Here is a 7,258-nt window from a genome sequence, read left to right as displayed (position 1 = left end):
CTGATCCACCCACTGGTGTGGAAGCTGCAGAGGAAGGAGCAGCTCCGGGAGCTCATCCTGGACCCGCTGGCCCCTGCCTGCAGGAGGATGCAGGAGAGGGTCTGGCACCTCCTCCCCATGAGGAAGGTGAGAACAGGAAAAGCACTGGTGATAATCCTGACACTCAGTGGTCACCAAGAGCCTCCTGTGTGCCAGGCATTGTCTCCAAACCTCACATTTAGAAAACTCTCCAGCGAGGCGATGTCCGCCTTCACAGGTGAGGAAACGGAGGCGCAGTGTCTTGTCTCTCACCCCAGGCCACACAGGATCACAGTTTACATCCTGGCCTCAAAACTGGGGGAGCACAAAGACTCAGAGCTTGCTGTGGTTGGGGGGTGTTCCCACACTGGGCCCCTCATTGTGAAGATGGGTCGGTCACCGACCCCCAGAATCCCTGCCTTGGCTGTGGTCATGTCCCCTTGCTGGAGGGGCCCTCTTGCCTTCCCTAAGTCCTGGCTTCTCTTTCTTCTGAGGGTCTCATTAGAGGCCTGGGTGAGTATTTCTCCAAGTGTGGCCCCGAACCAGACCCCGGGTGGTCTGTGGAAATGCATGTTCCCAGGCCCCGTCCCAGCCCCATCATTTTCCTAGGTTTGCACAGAGGTGCCTTTCTGTGGGACTAGGAGAGTGGCTTTCCAGGAGAGAGCTTTCTCTCTGAAACTGCAGCCTCCCCAGCCTTCCCACATCCTCCCGTGTCCACTGTGACCACCATCCTTGCCATCACTTTCTGTGTCATCCACAAGTAGAGCTCCTGAGGACAAGGCTTTGCTCTGTTTGCTGCTCCAGACCCAAAGGCCACAGCAGGGGAGCTTTGGCCCCAAGTTGAGAATTACCTGGCCCAAAAGAGTGCTGAGGTGGGAAACGCAGCTCTTGCCTCAGTGTCTCGCTGCATGAATGTATCAGGGAATCCCTGCAGCAGGGGGACAGGGTGGCACCTCCCCTGAGACTGCAGGCACGAGGGTCAAAAGAGGGCTGGGGTGCGAGGGAGTATGAGGAGGCCCCCACAGGCTGTTAGAAATTCTGTGTTGGTGGCCTGCCGAGAAGTATGTGTCCCTGGACACACAAGCCATCAGCCTGCTCCTGAAGCTGCTACACTCATCCATGGGCAGGGTGTGCCTAAAGGCCCCCAAGGCCCTCACCACACTGCCAGAGGCCCCTGAGGGCTGCAAGGCTGTGCAGGCCCACGTGCATACCTTCCATGTCCTGGAGGAGGACTCTGACAGCAAGGCTTACGAGGGCGAGACTTTATGGCAGGCGACCCAGATCGCCATTGATGTCATTGAGTGGAAACCCTGAGCCCCTCATTGGGTCAGACCTAATCAGCCACCTCCGCACCTGAATCAATGCACTCAGTCTCTTTATTTCAAGTTGGAATGGCACTTTCTGTTCCTGGAGCACAGTCACATCTCTTCTCACTCTCTTGCCAAAGGTGAAATGCCAGGCCCAGAAGCACCAGGTCCTGGATGGTACAGGCCGAACCCAGTGCTGGGGATGGGTGGGAGGTGGCCTTGGTGTTAGTTTTCCTCAGAACGTAGAGAGAACTGAGACCTCCAGGGACAAAGCTGGGGGCCCTGCAGCATGCGCTGGCCTGTCCTTTGGGTCAGCACCCCGGTCAGCTCCTCGGAAGGCCTTCACCCTGGATGAAGAAGAGACAATCCGTTTTCAGTGAGAGCAGGCTCCCAGCTTTGTGCACTGTGACATCATCCCACTAAGCAGCCAACATGCCAGCATCTCCTGGGCTCCCGCCTCTGCAGTCCAGGCTGAGGAGAAATCAGAGATGTGGGAACTCATCAGCCAGGGATGGAGGTGCCTCTGTTACAAGGGGAGGGCCAGGAATACAGCCTATGTTGTGACCTAGAAGTCCTGAGCACCAAATTATTGCCTCCATTCTCCAAGGCCCATTTACCACAACATTATCAGCTTCTGGGATTTAACAAGCTGCTGCCAGGAAAGCTATGGGAGCCAGCCTGGAAGAGGCAACTGGTTGTTCACCTGTGGCCCAAACACACAAGCTGCCACCCCAGACAGCTGAGGCTGGACAAGGGTAGTGGGACAGCTAGTGGCTATAAGCCCACACTGTGGAGGGAGCCTGCTGTGTTGAGACCCCAGCTCTACACTCTGTTTACCTATGGAGCCTGGGGCAAGCTGATTAACTGCTCCGTGCCTCAGTTTTCCTAGCTCTAAAGTGGGGATAGTAATTGTGCCTATCATAAGTGAGTATGACTTTGGCAGTGCCAGGTGCATCATACTGAAAGTAAGTGCCTTGCACATTGTGGGTACCCAAAAAGCCACTTTACAGCCCCTCAGAGGAGATACATCAGCAGGCATCTGAGGGAGCCTGGAGCCCTTCATCCTGCAGGTGCCTGGGGTCCTATGCCCAGGAGAAGCTTCTCCCTTACTCCACAGCAGTCTACAGAGCACCCCCTGACCAGGGGTACGCCTGTTTGTGCAGGTGTCAAGAGGGAGCCCTGGGCTTCTCTGGGCTCTGACCTACCCTGGCAGGACTGTAGAGGGTCCAGAACCCTGCCTTCTCCCAGCCAGGTCCTTCCCTCCCTTTCCCAAACTCACAGCCTCCTCACTGCTCTCTGCCTCAGAATCAGGACTAATCTCACTATATCCTTCATCCCTGTTTGCATCAGGGGCTGCAAGAAGCTCAGCTCACCTCCCTCTCAAGACCCTGAATACTCCTTTTCTTACTCCATCTGCTGAAACCTTTTTTCCAAGCCCTCTGGAGGCCCCAGGGCCTTAGCCACCACCTGGAACATTCTTTCCTTTCTTGCTTGGACTGAAACCTAGTTCTCCTGAGACCTGCTTCCTCACCCTCGGCATCCTCCTATGTGGGGCTGCTTTCCTCCCTCCCTGCCCCTCATGCCCTTACTGGAGTGGAACAGGTCCTTACAGACCATCTCCTGTGCCTGTTTTGAGGAGCCCTCTAGTTCTGAATCCCTGCACGGGCTCTGTGGCCCTGGCCCTCTCCCCTCCCCAGCACCACACCACCAGATTGCTCTTGTAGGGTACGACGTGCTTTCCACTCGTCCTCAGACTTCTTCTTTCTTTAGCCTTGAGCATTTCCCCAGTGGAGCCTCACCACCTCCTGCTCCCTGAGGAAATGAGGCCACTTCTTTGCAATTTTGATTTTTCAGTAACGTGCTATTGTGCTCTTTAAGAGACAGGTACACATCATGGTGTGTTTAAACCTTTAGGGAAGTGGGAGGATACTGGGGGCTGCTGGGTGAGCCCCTCTATGCCATACCAAGTCAGACCAGTGAGGGAAACTGGACTGCTAAGCTGTAGGGCTACCTCCCCCTCCAGGATGCTTTTCACATCTTCCACGATCCCCTCACTGGAGACCTGCCATGGCCCAGACTCATCTTAGGCCTCCATGTGCTACTGGGGTGCCTGCCAATCAGACAATCAGTGGTGCTGTCACTGAACTGCCCGCCCGCGGGGACTCGTGGTCTTTGGTGCATTCCAGGCTCCACCACAGACTCTGCATCCACAGGCAACTGTGGTCCTGGCTGCTCTCTGCCATCAAGTTTCCCTTCCATTTTTACTTATTGCCTAAAGAACTTCATACAAATTTCTATTTAAAACCAGTTTATTGCACAGTCCCACATAGAACACATCAACTATTTTAATTTTTTTCTTCTTTCCTATCACTGTCTAAAAGTACATTTTTTTTTTTTTTTTTACACCATAAGACCCAGTGTGGTTGACTGTATCTAATCTTTCACTATTAGATGGGCAATGTTTTTTTTTTTTTTTTTTTTTGAGATGGAGTCTTGCTCTGGGTGATTCTCTTTGATTCTCTTTGTTCTCAATCCTTGAGAACAACCACATGCTCTATGGAAGCATAATCCCTCAATTGCACTCATACAACCTGTCAGTAACTTTTCACTCCCTGAGCCAAGAGCTTCTGCATTCAAGTTTCAGCAAGACCAATTTCTGACCCATGGAGCAATGGGTAACACCATCCTCACTAAGCTCACATACCCAGCTGTGGAAGCACATTTCATTTTATGGTAAGTCTACTTTGCCACCACAGGCTACTAGCATGTTAGTTTATAGACTAGCCTTTGGTGTTAAAAAGATCCAGCTCTTCGTGTGTCTCATGAGTAATTTACATAGCTGAGACTCACATTCCTCATCTGTATAATGACTATAGCAAAACTAATTCTGTCTCAAAGTAATTGTGACACTTCAAGGAGGCAACATAGAGAAGTGCCCATAGAGTATCTGATACTCAATTTATATCTGTTATTATTTTCATTCTTATAACTTAAGCACCTGCTTATTAACTACAGTCATATGGGGCAGAATGACATTTTGCTCAGTGACAGACCACATGTATGACAGTGCTCCCATAAGATTATAACAAAGCGGAAAATTTCCCTTTGCCTAGTGAAGTCGTAACTGTTGGAATGTCAGCACAATGCATTACTTAGGTGTCTGTGGTGAGGCGGGTGTAAACAAACCTACTGCACTTCAGCGTTAGAGTAAAACAACATTTCTTTTTGGTAACAATGTTAAGTAATATGTTATGCAAATGAAAGACTAACCATAGTGATGGAATTTTTAGAAAGAGATAAAACTAAGAGTCCACGAGGATTTGGAGAAACGGCTACTCACATATGCTGTTAGAGAAGCATGAATTGGTGTCATCATTTAGGAAAAAGTTTGGCATGATTTATGATGATGAAAGATATGCCGCCTTCTAACAGTCTAGTCCACAGAAGTGAGTGCTGGTGTTATTCCAAAACCATTGACAAAAATACTCAAAGCAACATTACTTGAGATAGACACATTATATTAAAAATAACTCTGGCCAGGCACAGTGGCTCATGCCTATAATCCGAGCACTTCGGGAGTTTGAGGTGGGCAGATCACCTGAGGTCAAGAGTTCGTGACCTGCCTAGCCAACATGGTGAAACCCTGTCTCTACCAAAAATACAAAAAATTAGCCAAGTGTCCTGGCAGGCGCCTGTAGACCCAGCTACTGAAGAGGCTGGGGCAGAAGAATGGCGTGAAACTGGGAGGCAGAGCTTGCAGTGAGCCGAGATCACGCCACTGCACTCCAGCCTGGGTGATAGAACGAGACTCCATCTCAAAAAAAAAAAAAAAAAAGAAGAAAAGGAGAAAGAAAAAGTGTACAACTTAAGAGATGAATATCAACTTAGAGAACAAAACTGAAACCAAATTTTTGAAGACAGGAAATAGTGTGATACTATCTTTTGTGGGAAGGAACTCTTGGCATCCCCCAAAATTAGAGAACTGTGGAGAAAGAACCCTCATCTCAGAATCTGTGATTGGGTTGGGAAGTGGAGGCTGGAAATGTGCTCAAGGTTAAACATTCCTCCTCCCTTCAAAAGAGACTGGAGTTTTACCAGTGAGCCCAGAGTGAATATTCAGTCCGCCATCCATCCTGGGAGATCCCTTTAAACCAGGAGTGCACAGTGAGGACAGAAACATGAATGTACACTAACAAGTCCTGAAAGTTCAGAGGGTGATTCTCGATTTCCCCTTGGCACACAGCAGAAGAACTGTCTCTCTAGGTTCCAGGAAATGCCTGTGAGAGAGCTGTGTCCCCCAGATTCCCTTCATCACAGATGACACCCAGTGCTTAAGCCTACACCCCTTGTGCACAATCCCTAGGAGTGCTGACTAATCCAAACCAAAGGCTCTGATGTTCCACAGGCAGAAAAGAGCAGGTGTAATGCCAAGAGACTCTCATGAACGCGGCACCCCCATAGCCCATAGAGACAGTTCTTACCATGATGCCAAGACACTCTGGAAACAACAAGCCAGATCTCACACGTATTTCCATTTTCTTTTGATTTCATACCCCCTCCTTCAGCCCCTCCTCCCAAGCAGCAGGGATAACCTGGAGGCTCCTGGGAACCTTCTCCCATTGGGTTTTTCCTGGCACGTAGTTCCCTACCTGGATGAATCTCCTCATCACTTAGACTCTCCAGCGTCAAGTCTTTAGAAACAAAAACACCAGGATAAGTCATTAGACAGAGTGACTCACCCACTCCTCCCACTTTAGCTGAAGCTGATTGATGGGCTATTCTCCCACCCCCCACGCTGCTTCATACATGATCCCCTCATCTTTCTTCTGGGTTGACAAACCTCCCTACAGCTTCTCAGGCCAGAGTTCTATATTGGCAGATGCACTTTCATGAGAACCCCAAGCCTCTTTCCCAGCAGGAACCCAGAATCGGTTTCTATACACTGAAGCTAGCAAGATTTTCCCCCGGGAAGTGAGTTATTTCATGGTACATACCTCTTTCTTTAAGCCAAGCTTTTATCTGCAATTATATAAAAGAAAACATGAGAATCAGATTCTGCTGTGCGCTTCACACAGATCTGTTATTCTCTGGACAATGATGAAAAACCAGAAGGCAGTACAGTGATTGAACCATAAATCAAAGTCCCCAAACACTAGCACAGAGGATAGCTATAGAAGAACCAGACCTTTATTCACAGAATTTAACTTTAATTTTATATTCAAATGCATATTGCTTAATCCAAGGAGGAAAATTGATATTGTGGAAAATGCCTCAGCATTCCAGTTGATAATGGATGCTGTCATTTAAAAGCACCCTAGTGTAACGTGTATCAGTTGGGAAGACACTTCTACTGAATTCCAGCCCCACAAAGAGAATAGTGTACAGTGTACATAATGTGCACTGCCAGATTTTCATATCAAAATTGAGTAGTAAAGGAATCAGGAAAGCAACATTGCTGTAGAAGATAAAATAGGGGGGTCTTACATAGGCATCATCATCATCATCATCATCATCATCATCATCATCATCTTCATCTTTGCATCGTGGTGTGCATCGTAAGAACAGGCCATCCTCAGGCCAAGCTGGAAGGACACAAAGGGAGGATGAGTGCACTGGTGGTTGGTGACTGTGAGTCACTCAGAGAGCTTTGCTGGATGTGGTGTATGGAGGTGGTTGATTAATAAGCATGGACTGAGTTGATGCTGGGCTATTCCCCTGAGTGGAAGAGGGATGGTAGAGAAGGGGAGCTGGAAACACGAGACATGGAGGCCTTGGCCTTGTACTAGAGGCATCATGCAGTAACACAAAACAGTCAACCCCAAATGGAACTAAAATGCACACTGAGGGTCAATGGAGGGTCAATGGAAGAGTGCCTTCCTCCCTCTCAAATGTTTTGAAACTCTTCGAAACAAACAGCATTTTCTTAACGTATT

At 48.9% G+C, this 7,258-nt stretch overlaps 1 pseudogene; it reads right to left on the bottom strand.

Annotated features, from left to right (window-relative positions):
* The window catches only part of LOC105537229, an 18,285-nt pseudogene extending 17,833 nt beyond the window's left edge, over positions 1-452 (bottom strand).
* Between the last annotated feature and the right edge of the window lie 6,806 nt (positions 453-7,258).

This window comes from Mandrillus leucophaeus, unplaced genomic scaffold, assembly GCF_000951045.1.
Source record: "Mandrillus leucophaeus isolate KB7577 unplaced genomic scaffold, Mleu.le_1.0 Scaffold1021, whole genome shotgun sequence".
NCBI classification, from domain to species: Eukaryota; Metazoa; Chordata; class Mammalia; order Primates; family Cercopithecidae; genus Mandrillus; species Mandrillus leucophaeus.
This window is presented reverse-complemented; position numbering and strand designations above follow the sequence as displayed.